Genomic DNA, 13,762 nt, shown 5'->3' on the forward strand with positions numbered 1-13,762 from the left:
AAATAATACAATAAAACTTTGCCTGGCTAGAGGCTTTGAAAGAATGGTGTATTCTGGTTTAATTCTATTAAATTGGAAGTATGAAGGTGAAAAAAACTCAAATTTCCTGTTGAATGCAATTTGGAAATATAGCCAGTGATTCCACTCTTCTTCTCTAGTAAGGTTGGACATTCCAATCTACTTGATGTTTTATGATAGAACTGCTAGTGTGCCTGAGTCTCACATTGTGAAGATACATTTTTCAAACTTGAGGTGTAAGAGGATGTAAATGGTTTTGTATGAGATCAGGCTGGATGAGAACTGACACTTGTAAATATATATTTTAGACTAAATCTCTGATTGCCACTTGTTTTCTAATTAACTCATAAAAATAAAACACGTTGGATGGAGGGTGGGAGTAGGAAGGAGATTTATGACTTTTAATTGCATGTCATTGTTGCATAACAAGGCAAAATATACGGTATCCCTGGCTTGGACCTACAGAAGGAAACATATTTTTCTACCTGCTATGCCAGAGGTTCTTGAACACCTGGAGGGACTACTGCAGCATAGACTGCTGAGCCCTACTCCAGAGTTTCTGATTCACCAGGTCCAGGATGGGACCTGAGAATTTGCACTTATAAAAAGATTTCAAGTGTTGCTGGTGCTGCTAGTCTATAGACTACATTTTGAAAACCACTCTTGTCTATTAACTGTAAACTAGAATTCTAGAAAAAAACTTAGTTTGGTCTGGGATAAGAGGCACACAGGTTATGGAGAAAATCATGAAAGATTCAACCCTTGATCCCAGCCTAGTGTGGAATTCAGGTAACAAGCAGTACACAGTGACATAACATAATTCTCGGTTTTCATGATTGCAAATCATAGCCAAGTATCAAGTGAGAAATTCAGTTTCATTTGCAAGGCTTAGAGAGGTCAGGTGATTCTAGAATACTGGGACTTATATTTCTCTTAAACAAGTAGAGAGTTTTAAGTGCTTATTAAATTGAAAGCTTTGTATTCTTACTTATTTTGTGTTTTATTTTATTTCTTTTGAGATGGAGTCTTACTCTGTTGCCCAGGCTGAAGCGCAGGGGTGTGAGCTTGGCTCACTGCAACCTCCGTCTCCTGGGTTCAGGTAATTCTCCTGCCTCAGCCGACCAAATAGCTGGGATTACAGGCACCCACCACCACGCCTGGCTAGTTTTTGTATTTTTGGTACAGACAGGGTTTCATCATGTTGGCCAGGTTGGTCTTGAACTCCTGACCTCAAGGCGATCCACCCACCTCGGCCTCCCAAAGTGATGGCATTACAGGCGTGAACCACCACACCCGGCCCAAAAGCTTTGTGTTTTTAAAGATATTAGACATGTTTATCATAAAAAAAAAAACTTCATAATGTAGGAGAATAAGAGAAATGTTCTTCCAAAAAAGAGAAATCATTGTGATTATTTTGTCTTATTGGAATGTTGGATACTATAGTCTACTTCATTAATCATCAAGCATGCTATGAATTTTCCATTTTTATAGGACCTGTATCTCAGTGAAGGTGATACTGGTAATTCTTGTACTCCATTTGAAGATGAAAAATATAGGCCAAACTCATAGACTTTGCATAGAAGCTGGATAATGAAGACAGCTCTGGAGGAACGCATAGATACACACACATGGACACACATATATATAAAGTATACACATGTATACATTTTTAAGTTTATTTTTTACAGTTTTAAAGCTTTTAAAGCAAAAGGCAGACCCTTGCCTCTCCCAGAGTGGGCGGCCCCTCCCCTCCTTCTGAGTAGAGCGGAGAGAGCGGTTGCATGGGCAGCTTTCCTTGTGATGCCACAGGTCCCTCTGGACATGCTGCCGCCTGGCCATGCTTCCTTTCCCTTTCATCTTTCTCACTGACCAATGGGCTTGGAGCATTAAGGCCACGCCCCTCTTCTGAGTTCTAGTGGGGCCCTGGTTACGCCTCCTCTGGCTCAGTTGCACAGCGGCCTGGTAGGTGACTGGAGGCATTCAGCCGTGCTCACTGGGATTTCGCTGATGTGACCCCAACCCCGCCTCCCTCCGCACCCCATGATGTCAGAAAAAACACGACAGGGAAAATTCACCACAGCCAAGAAAAAGGTAAAATGCACCAGGTCATAGCCCCCAACCCAGCCACAGATCCTCTCCGACGACAAGACCATGGCCAGAGCCCATACTATTCCTCAGGCATAGCGGAATGGGACCCCCAACACCAGCGACTCTGGGTTCCCCCCACCAAATTCTTGTCAGTCAGCCCCAACCCTTCAGCAAGCAGCCGAATCCCTGCCCTTGCCGATCTTTACCCCAGGGTGACTTTGGGTTGGTGACTCCTGGGGCTCCCCGCTCCATACTCGGCCCTCACCTCCTGCTGCCCCAAGCCTGACCTTCCTGGACTCTTTGTGCTTGTGTCTCCCAGGACCTGGGTACCCCAGCCCCAGACCCCACCGTCGCCAGTCGTCCTTGGGTGACTTTTGGCTGGTGATTCCTGGGGCTCCCTACTGCGGACTCTGCCCTCCCCTCCTGCTGCCCCAAGCTCGACCTCCCTGGGATCCTTCGGCTGGTGTCTCCAAGGACCTGGGTCCGAACCCTGTGTTTCCCTCCCCCATCATGGATTGGTGACTTGGGCATCACGCTGATGTGGTCCCCTCCACTGGGAGGAATGGAATGTAGTGATGTCACAGTCCCCCTAGGAGCTGTCATTACTGCTGCAAGACCAGCCTTTCATCTTACAACCCAGTCCCCTAAGTTTTCTCATCCCGTTTCCTGTTCCTCTGGTCACAGCACAAATTTCCAGTTGGAAGGGGATGGGGACTATGGGACCCAGGAGCAAGAGGTTTCAGGCTGCCTTACTCCCTTCACATAGACATTGACAGTAGGAAAAGCCTGCACTTCCCCTGTGTGCTCAAAACGTTGACAGTATCTCTGGGTGGCCATGGGAGAATGGGTTTGGTTTGGTTTTCTCCCAGGCTTCTACTTTGCAGAGAGACTTTAACATTCTTTTCTGAGTTCTCCATGGTTCTGGGACCAGACCGCCCTTCAGTCAGTGGTCTCTGAGGTGAGATTTGCTCATCTTCAGTGGAGTAGATCTTGGGAAGCTGAACTAGATAGCTTGAATCTTCCTCATATCATCTCAACCTGGGGTACTTTGAGTGCCACAGGATGAATGTGGGACATCTTTCTGAAGCATCATTTTCCCTTGATTCTCTTCAGATCAAACATTAATGTCCTTAGGGATGACAGTCACATAGGTTTCCAAGCATATACCAGACTTCTCTCTGAAATCAGGCTTGAGTTGTCCTCTTTCTGAAAAATTCCCAGATTTAACAGAAAAGCTGCCTTCTGCCATGAGGACACATTGACATGAAAGTGTGAGAGGTACTGGTGCACTTCTTCACACTAACAGACATGTGAGGATGTATGACTCTAAACCGCACGGCATACAGTTCCTGCCTGCTTCATGTTTACTGTTCTAACTCCGCCCCTGGTTTTGGTCCCTGGAAGCTGCTGATTCATGGCAAAACCCCAGAGCTTGGAGTCAGAAGACTGAGCTTAAGTTCCAGTATTAACTATTTCTTTTTTTTTCTATCCATGATATCAATTCCTCTCAGTCACTAAAGGATTGTGACAACACCTTGTACAGTTGGTGGTGGCGTTAAATCAGATGGTGTATAAGAGTATTTTGTGAAAACTGTAAAGGAGGATGTGGCTGTAGGGGCTGATAGTTCTCATGAGTGTTACTGCTCTTTTTTCCCACAGTTAAAAGAATATTGGCAGAGGAAGAGCCCTGGCGTTTCAGCAGGAGCTAACAGGAAAAAGAAAATCAATGGCAGTAGCCCTGACACAGCCACTTCTGGTGGTCACCGCTCACCTGTGGATGTGAGTCTTGGCTGGCCAGGCTCCTGGGGACAGGGGACCCAAGGGGCAGTAGAGGATAATTGTAAAGATTGTGGATGGACTGTTGGGTACTGGTTAAGAATTCTGGGTTTGAATCCTGCCTCTCCATCTGCTAATGATTGATTAGGGATTAATTAGGATATGATTTAGGGCAAGTTGCTTGAGGTCTTCGGGTCTCTCTTTTCACATCTGTATAATAGAGGTGGGATTTTTTTACATCTATTTGTGAAGTTTAAATGAGATTTGTTATTGTTGTTTTTATGAGAATCCTTAGTACATGGCCTGCTGTAAACACCCAGGACACCCACGAAATGGTCACTGCAGTTTGATTTTTCTCATTCCCAGTCTCAAGGGGAAGCCAGACCAATGAGAAGAGTCACTTGCCATCAGGCTGTCCCTTTAGGAGTCACTGAAAGGGCCCCAGGGTGGGATGGTGGGGTGATAAAAACCATGAGAGAAGTTGGCACAAAGGAGTTATGGGACAACTGGTCCAAGATAGGTAGAAAAGAAATGTTTGTCAGTTGATGGGGAAGAAAGGAAGTCAGAGGGCTTAGACACTGAGGGGCGACAGAACATCTCCATGTGCCCTCTCATCTCTTGTAGTCAGCAACAGGTGTCTACGGGGAGGGCCCTGTGTCATCTACTACCCTGAAAGATCTAGAGGTAAGAGGCCCTGGGCCGAGGTTCAGTGACCCTGCAACCTCCTCCCACAGCAGGGGCTGGTTGCCCCTCTGCCAGCTGAGACAGCCCACACACTCCCCCCTCCCCAGCCCTAATGAGTGTTCTCTCTACCCCTCCCCGCAATCCTCCTCCAACTCCTCCTCTCTGCATGCACCTCAGAGCCAGTACCAAGAACTAGCAGGAGCCCCGGACTCAAAGCTCCACAATAATCAGTCAACCCAGTGAAAACATCCATTCACTGGGAAGAGTCCAGTGGCGTCCTCTGATTCCACGCTGCCAATCCTGTATTCGTTTCCCCTTGGGGCCCTGAGTAAAGGGGCTAGGGGCCCCTGGTGCCATGGGAAAATGGGGAGCTGGGGCACGCAGGCCTCACCTGGATGGACCCCAGAGCACAGACCGTGCAGCATGGCTCTTCTGCACTGCCCTCTTTGCTGACTCTCTCTTCTCCAGACACCCCTGCTTGAGTCCTTGCCACACATGCCCTGGGGTTGTTGCCTCTCAGGGAGACACTAGCCTGACTGTTTGTCAGGGGCCTGTATTTCTACCCTGACTCAGTCCCTAATTTGCTTTTTGAGTCTGGACAAGCCTTCTCTCCTCCTTGGGCTCCTGTTTCTGGAGGAGGTAGAGAGTATCAAGGTCTCTGTTCGCTCTGGGAGTCCGAGATTTAAAGGCCCCTAGAATGGAAACCTCAGGGCCAAGGGCTCCTGTCTGTCCTTTTCTGTCTTCTGTCTCCGCTGTGAAGAACCACACCTGGCCTGTAGGTGCTCAGCACATGTTTGTTGAATGAACGCACCTTTCTAAATCACAAGCTGGCAGGACGGGGGGGCCTTTCTCAAACTCTGTCTCTAGAGGTTCACCAGCCCCTATCACCAGGGCCCTTTCGCCCTGTGCTTTGGGCAGGTTCCCACATTGAAGGAGGAGAAGAAGCGTGAGACACATCGGGTACAGAAGCTTGGGAGGAGCTTGTTCAAACTCAAACACCAGAGGGGTAAGATGGGGCTGGCATGACCTGGGAGCAGGACTGGCATCAGAGGACTGTGGGGGTGGCTTAGAATGCCCCAGGGAGGTGGGTGGATGGAAGGGCTTTCAGGCAGAGGGAGAGAGGTCTGTGCCAGGAGACTGCAAGCCTTGTCATCTGCTTGAGCCTTGGTGTCCCCATCAGCAAAGAGGGAGGAGTGCCCGTTTTCAGCCACCCACAGTGCTCTCCATTGAAAGTGGCTTGGAAGATTGGCTACCACCTGGGTGCGAGGGATCCTTAGCAGTGAGGTCAAGTTTGGGAAGCCTGAGAGGAGGAGCTCTGCACCAACGGGAGAATTTTGTTGTTGTTGTTGTCGTTGTTGTTGTTTTTGAGAATCCAGAGACCCTTATTGTCTGCTTCCTTTCTCAGCTGAACCCCGGGCCTCAGATCCCCCAGCAGGGCCCTCTGAGGTGGAGCAGCTACAAGATGAGACCAAACACCTAAGGAAGGAGCTGGAAAGTCTAGGAAGACAGCTCCAGGCCGAGGTGGAAAACAATCAGATGTTGAATCTCCTGAACAGGAGACAGGAGGAGAGGATACGTGAGCAGGAGGAGAGGATACGTGAGCAGGAGGAGAGGCTATCTGGGCAGGAGGAGAGGATACGTGAGCAGGAGGAGAGGATACATGAGCAGGAGGAGAAGCTACATGAGCAGGAGGAGAAGCTACATGAGCAGGAGAAGAGGATACATGAGCAGGATGAGAGGATACGGGAGCAGGAGTGGCTGCCAGAGCAGGAGAGGCTGCTGGAGGAGGTGAAGAAGCTATTGGAACGGGAGAGACGGGAGGAGGAGGAGGAGAAGCTGCTAGAGCATGAGAGGCTGCTGAACCAGGTAGAGAAGCTGCTGGAAGAGGAGAGGCTGCGGGAGGAGAGGCTTCCAGAGCAGGAGAGGCTGTTGGAGCAGGTGGAGAAGCTATTGGAACAGGAGAGGTGGCAGGAGGAACAGGAGAGGCTGCTAGACCATGGGAGGCTGCTGGACCAGGTGGAGGAACCGTTGGAACAGGAGAGGTTGCGGGAGCAGGAGAGACTGCTGGAGCAGGTGGAGAAGCTTTTGGAACGGGAGAGGCGACAGGAGGAGCAGAAGAGGCTGCTGGAGGAGGAGCAGCTGCTGGACCAAGTGGAGGAGATGCTGGAACAGGAGAGGCTGCGGGAGCAGGATCAGAGGCTGTGGGAGCAGGAGACACTGCGGGAGCTGGGGAGGCTACGGGAGCTGGAGAGGATGCTGGAGCTGGGGTGGGAAGCCCTCTACGAGCAGCAGGCGGAGCCACACAGCAGCTTCGAGGAGCCGGTGGGTGGCCCCACCTGGGGAGCCTGCCCTCTTCCCTAGCCCTCCAGGCCTTTGTTTCCCCACCTGTAAAATGGGGCATTGTAGCCCTCACATGAAATGGTACTTCTAAAGGCACCTGTGAGCCAGAGCCCTGCTCTGATGGCTGTGGGAGAGAGGGGATGATTTTTCTAACCTGCCTCTACCCTTCCCGGTGCTATGGGAGGCAGACACCAAGTTCTGGGGTCTCCAGCTATAGTGGGTGGCCAATGATTGCTTCTCTCTGTCCAGAACAACGAGAACAAGAGTGCACTGCAGTTGGAGCCACAAGTAAAGGAGCTGAAGAAGCTGGGCGAGCTGAAAGACACGGTAACCTCTGACCCATCCATGAGAGGTGGGAGGTGCCAGGCCAGAGGCAGCTGCAGCCTGGGAGCTGGTGACCCCAGCACTCTCCAGGGCAGTCCTATGACTGTTTCTTGCTTCCTGCCCTCTGAGTTTTAGAGGTGGGGAGCGCTGGGCTCCCCCCAGGTCTGGAAATCATCATCCCAGCTAGAGGCATGGAGCCCTCCAGTCACAGGGGAAGAGACAGTGGTATAAGAGGTTGGCCGGGTGCGGTGGCTCAAGCCTGTAATTCCAGCACTTTGGGAGGCCGAGATGGGTGGATCACAAGGTCAGGAGTCGAGACCATCCCGGCTAACACAGTGAGACCCCGTCTCTACTAAAAAATACAAAAAACTAGCTGGGCGAGGTGGCAGGCGCCTGTACTCCCAGCTACTGGGGAAGCCGAGGCAGGAGAATGGTGTAAACCCAGGAGGCGGAGTTTTCAGTAAGCTGAGATCCGGCCACTGCACTCCAGCCTGGGCAACAGAGCGAGACTGCCTCAAAAAAAAAAAAAAAAAGAGGCTCCTTATGTCGGGTGTGGTGGCTCATGCCTGTAATCCCAGCACTTTGGGAGGCTGAGGCAAGAGAAACACTTGAGGTCAGGAGTTTGGGACCAGCCTGGCCAACATGGCAAAACCTCATCTCTACTACAATTTCAAAAAACAAAAAATAATTAGCCAGGCCTGGTGGTGCATGCCTGTAATCCCAGTTACTCAGGAGGCTGAGACATGAGAATCATTTGAGCCCAGGAGGTGGAGGTTGCAGTGAGCTGAGATCACACCACTGCACTCCAGCCTGGGACACAGAGTGACACTGTCTCAAAACAAAACCAAACGGAAAAACCAAAAAGACTCCTTAGATTCGAACTGGATTTCGGCCTCAGTTCCACTGGTTTTCAAGTACCTTGCATCTCTACATCTCTGTTTCCTTAACTTCAAAAGGAAGTTAGCGTTTTCCTTGCAGAGGTGCTGAGGATTAAATGAGATAACAAATGGAAACAGTAGGCATGTAGTACACTTAGCAGATGGTGGTTGGCTCTCCTTGCTATTCCACCAGTTCGTGGCCTACAGTTTAAATGGTGGGGAAAAGGATGTGAGATTTGAGGCTGGGGAAGGACGCACGGGGTTCTAGGCAAGGGAGGCAGTCTCTTAGGCCTGGAGCAAGGGACCAGGGGCCTGGGGAGGCCACAGAGCCCCACAGTGCCCTTGCTACCCTATTAATGGGCCAGGAATCCGGAAGCCAGTTAGCAAATACCCTCATGCCCAGGGTCTTCCTGCAGGTGGAGCTGAAGAGCCAAGAGGCTCAGAGTCTGCAGCAGCAGGGAGACCAGTACCTGTGTCACCTGCAGCAGTATGTGGTCGCTTAGCAGCAGGTGGCCACTTATCAGCAGCTGACCTCTGAGAACGAGGTGCTGCACAGGCAGTTACTGCTGCAGACCCAGCTCCTGGACCAGTTGCAGCAGCAGGAAGCTCAGGACAAATCAGTGGCTAAGATGGCCCGCCAAAAGTTGCAGGAGACCCCGGGGAGGGAGTTGCTGAGGACAGGGCCCCGAGAGGGACAACCTGGCAACCTCCGTGCCTTCTCACCCTCTTTCCTGGCCTCTTAGGAGCACCTGGAAGCTACCAGCCAGCAGAAACAGCAGCTAAAGCCCAGTTGAGCCTCATGGTTCTCCCTGGGGAAGGTACGGGAGACCACACGGAGGAAGAGGCGAGAGCCCCGGGAGGAAAGCGGGACTGTTAGCAGCATAGGATTGAGGAGTTGGAAGAGACCTTTAAGACAGCTGGTCATTATGCCGAACGGGTGTCCGCGCTAAGTTCGGTATCAATATGGTGACCTCCTGGGAGCAGGAGGCCATCAGGTTGCCTAAGGATGGGAGAACTGGCCCAGGTCAGAAAGGGAGCAGGTCAGGTCTCCCGCACCAATCGGTAGTGGGACTGTGCCTGGGCAATATAGCAAGATCTTGGTTCTTAAAAGTAAAAATAAAGAACAGCTCATTCCCCTCTGGGAATGGGCTAATTCAGGGTTACACAGTGAGGGTGGGGCAGAGGTGGGCCCCCAGTACTTCCCTTGTTGGGTTGTCTGAGGACCCCTCTGGCCAATCCCTAGAAGAGATGGAGGAGGACATCTGGACAGTGAGGAGGAGGAGGCACCTCAGCCCATGCCGAACATCCCAGAGAACCGGGAGAGCCAGGAGGTCAGGTGAGCCTGACTTTCCCTGCCCCTACTTTGTCACCTTCCTCGCTGGTCCCTCCCAGATCCCCTTATGTTCTTGGTTTCCCTGCCTTCTGATTTCTGTGGACTTTCACTCCTTCCGGGAGCCAGTGGTCAAACACCATTTCACCTGTGACCAACAGGTGCACACTCTGAGCCCCAAGGGAAGGGGCTGCGCTCCACCTCCCTGCCCCGGTTGTTCTGTGTGTGTCCCTACAAGAATACTCACCTCTTGCCTTCAGGTGGCATTTTTCAACTTCGCTGGAGCCAATGCCCAGGAAGAGCAAATGGTATGCTGGCAGCCCCTGGTTCACCCAGTGGCTTCATCCCAGAGGACCCCAGGGACTAGGGGTGAGTCTGTGTGTGGGGAGACCCACTGAGCCCTGCAGGGGGCCATGGAAAAGGTGCAGCTGAGTAGGTCCTGGCATGGGCCAAGAACGGTGTGGGTGGGGCAAGGCAGGTGGTTCTTGAGATGTGACCCCATTATTTTGGCTCCAGAGCGACTTTATGGAGGACAAAGTGACCTGAAGGAACCAGTGGAGTAACTGGAGCTTCGATTCATCCACCTCTCAGGACAGACACCATAAGTGAGCGGGAAGCCAGGGTATGGCAGGGGGAGCTGCTGGGCCGTCAGAGGGGCCCCAGCCTCTGAGTGTGTCCTCCTGCAGGAAAGTACATCAGCCAGGGGGCAGTGCCAAAATGCGTCACTGGGAGAGGAGGACATCATCAGGCTGGCCCAGGACCAAGAGATGCAAGTAGGGTGTGCAACATCTCTGTGGGGGTGGGAGTGGGGGTGAACTTGGGCACTGGCACCAGCATGGCAGCTAAGCACCTCTCCCTCCAGATGAACCTGCTGGAGCTGCAGGGACAGGTGTTGCGGCTTGTGGGCGACCACAATGAGGGGCACGACAAATTCCTGACCACTGCCCAGAGTCCTGGTGATCAGCCCGCTCTAGGAGCCCCAATCCCCCTGGAGCTTGGGTGTGCTGACAAGCAGGGTGGTGAGTAGAGCGCTCAGGCGGGGTGGGCGGGCAGGAGCAGGGGAGGCTCACACTGACCTCAGATCCCCTCCTCCCTCTGTCTGAAGATCTTCGTGGCTGAGCCTCACTGACAGCGTGGAGCCTGCACCAGGAGAAGCCAGAGAAGGTTCTCCCCACGACAACCCCACTGCACAGCAGGTCGTGCAGCTGCTTCCTCTAACGCAGGACTCTCCAGGAGCACCGAGGCTTGGGCAGCAACCCCTGCATGCCATTCTTTTCGGGCTGCCAAGAACAGGGAGATAAACCATCACTATCATCTAAGAGCTGGTCAAGAAAAAAAAAATAAAAAAACTTAAGGGGTTAATCTCCTACACAATTCATTTACTTCATTTGAATGTTAGAGCCACTCACATTTATTTGTGTTTTTCTAATTTATAGTTTAAATTTATTTGTAAAAAGTTAAAGGAGAGTGGGTCGTTCCCTCATGTTCACTGTGACATCCTTTAGCACCTTTTTTTTATTTGATAACTGTAGGTTATTAGCATGCATATCGAGTTCGCCCTTAGGTGGTGGGAGTTCAAACACGCAAAGACCCACTATTTGCACAAAACTGTTCTTGCAGGTTTGGAATAGGCTGCCATGTTTTTTTAATGTTATTGCAGCATGTATATTCATTACAGAATTCAGATAAAATTTGCCTATGTTCTGCTAGTATGCTTGATCCACTCCTAATCACAGTGAGCTCTTCATTAGCTCAATATGTGGTTTGCCCTCAAGTACGCTGTTTATTAGTTTGTAATGTGCCACTGTGAGTAGTGACATTTACAGTTGTTTAAAGCTGGAGCACTGGAGAGAGCCTTTCCCCCTTTTTCTGTGCATTGGGAATGGGAGGAGTAACACTTTGGGGAGCTTTTTTTTTTTTTTTTTTTTGAGATTGAGTCTCACTCTGTTGCCCAGGCTGGAGTGCAGTGGCACGATCTCAGCTCACTGCAAGCTCCACCTCCTGGGTTCACACTATTCTCCTGCCTCAGCCTCCTGAGTAGCTGGGACTACAGGCACCCACCACCGCACCTGGCTAATTTTTTTGTCTTTTTTTAGTAGAGATGGGGTTTCACCGTGTTAGCCAGGATGGTCTCCATCTCCTGACCTCGTGATCCACCCGCCTCGGCCTCCCAAAGTGCTGGGATTACAGGCGTGAGCCACCACGCCCGGCCTGGGGAGCTTTTTAAATCTCCCAAAAGAGGAAAGTGGCCTGCTCTGGCAGGTGTGTACAGGATAGAATATGTTTCACTTGTTCTGGTACCAACAATGAGTGTGGTACTATGGTAGTTCCCTTAGGATTTGTATGTGCTCTGGGCTCATGAAGATATTACATCATGAGCTGGGGCAGTTGTACTCTTTTTTGATGACCTAAAAAGGGGTTATTTCTGAGGAATGAAAGACTTAAAGTCCTGTTCTTGCTTTTTTTTTTCTGAACTTGCCGCTTTTGCATTCCTTGAGTTCAGTTTAAAGGCAGTTACTTTAAGTCCATTTTAAATTCTCAGGCTAGAAATCGTACCACTGTTAATTAGCCACATTATTTGGTCTAACATTTTTTCTTTACAATTCTGAAACTGGGTTTATCTAACACATTGATAAATTATTTCAAAGGTATTTTTGTAGTTCAAATCACTTCACTTTTACCCTGACACATATAAATGACTAGGAATGACCTTCAGATCGCGTTTAGCATCTGTAACCAATCTGACAATAATGTGTTCATCAGGTACCTATGGATTAAATCACATACTGGCATATTTAAGCTGAATGTCAGTCTGGAAATAAATTTACCATATTAACTGAAATACCACTGTTTGTGTAGGTATTTTTGTCATATATTTAAGAAAAAGCTAACAAGGATGGAAATCATATTACAATAACTTAAGTCTTTCTTCAAAGTGTGTGCAGTCTTTTGCAATACCTCATTCGGCCAAGTATTTGTTCTCTTTCTCATTCAGTATAAGGCAGCTTTCAATTTGCTTAGCAGGCAACATTAGAAGGTTAGAGTTCAGCAGAAACATAGAATTTTAAAATGTGAGTTCAACTGAATAAATTTGAATTTTTGTAGGAGGTAAAGAATCAAAATACTTGTATATTTAAAGATTGCAGTATATGATAATCATTTTGAAGTATTTGATTAAAACTAATAGGTTTTCCAGAAATTAAAAAAAACAATTTTAAAACCAAAGCAGATTTCTAGAAAATATGAAAATGTAAATCAGCCCTATCCGGAATATAGTTTCTGTAAAACTTAGTCATTTTACAATAGTATAACTATTAAAAAATGTAACTGCTATTTTAATGTTTTGAAATAAAACATTTTAAAATATGAATACTGTAGCTTAAAAGAAAGAAATTGGAGAAGGAAAAGTAGAGAAAGAAATGCCAATTCCAGTCCAAAACTTTATTTGCCAGGTTTTCTTATGATGACTTTTACCAATTTATGAATTATTGTAAACAGAATCTATATGGAAATACTGAAAGACTTTTGCCTAAAGTGGCTTATTGAATACTGCTATGATGCTACTGTAATGTCATAAATTATTGTTACAAAGTGCTGTTTTTGCCTTAAGTTTTTATTTTGTGTGTCTTGAAAACTATAGTATTAAAGGTATTAAGATTGTGCAAATGCTGGGCACACTTGGCATTAAATAATGTTTTTATTTTTACAAAATTGTAGTATGACCATGCAAGTATTTAATTAATTAATTAATTTTGAGATGGAATCTCACTCTGTTGCCCAGGCCAGAGTACAGTGGCGCGATCTTGGCTCACTGCAACCTCCGCCTCCCAAGTAGCTGGGACTACAGATTCATGCCACCATGCCCAGCTAATTTTTGTATTTTTAGTAGAGATGGGGTTTCACTATGTTGGCCAGGCTGGTCTCAAACTCCTGACCTCGTGATCTGCCCACCTCAGCCTCCCAAAGTGCTGGGATTACAGGCATAAGCCACCGTGCCTGGCTTCAAGTGTTTATCAAAAGAACACAAACTGAAAAAATAGTTACGGGATTTTAAAAAGTTAGGAGATTTTAAAAAGTTATGGGATTTAAAAAGTTATGAGATTAAAAAGTTGTGGATAAAGTTACATTATGGGATAAAAAAGTTATGGGATAAAAAATGTTATGGTCAGTGGCTCACGCCTTGTAATCTCAGCACTTTGGGAGGCCAAGGTGGGTGGATCACCTGAGGTAGGGAGTTTGAGACCAGTCTGACCAACATGGAGAAACCCCATCTCTACTAAAAATACAAAATTAGCCGGACGTGGTGGCAAATGCCTGTAATCCC

General features: G+C 48.7%; 1 pseudogene across 1 annotated transcript; it reads left to right on the top strand.

Annotated features, from left to right (window-relative positions):
• Positions 1-2,025: 2,025 nt before the first annotated feature.
• On the top strand, positions 2,026-10,928 carry LOC100424324 (golgin subfamily A member 6-like protein 9; annotated as a pseudogene). Its single transcript, XR_013395973.1, has 10 exons — positions 2,026-2,109; positions 3,766-3,885; positions 4,507-4,566; positions 4,744-4,831; positions 5,485-5,572; positions 5,972-6,888; positions 7,156-7,216; positions 8,525-8,582; positions 10,413-10,502; positions 10,675-10,928. The product of XR_013395973.1 is annotated as a golgin subfamily A member 6-like protein 9 (transcript).
• The last annotated feature ends 2,834 nt before the right edge of the window (positions 10,929-13,762 follow it).

This window comes from Macaca mulatta, chromosome 7, assembly GCF_049350105.2.
Source record: "Macaca mulatta isolate MMU2019108-1 chromosome 7, T2T-MMU8v2.0, whole genome shotgun sequence".
Taxonomy (NCBI): domain Eukaryota; kingdom Metazoa; phylum Chordata; class Mammalia; order Primates; family Cercopithecidae; genus Macaca; species Macaca mulatta.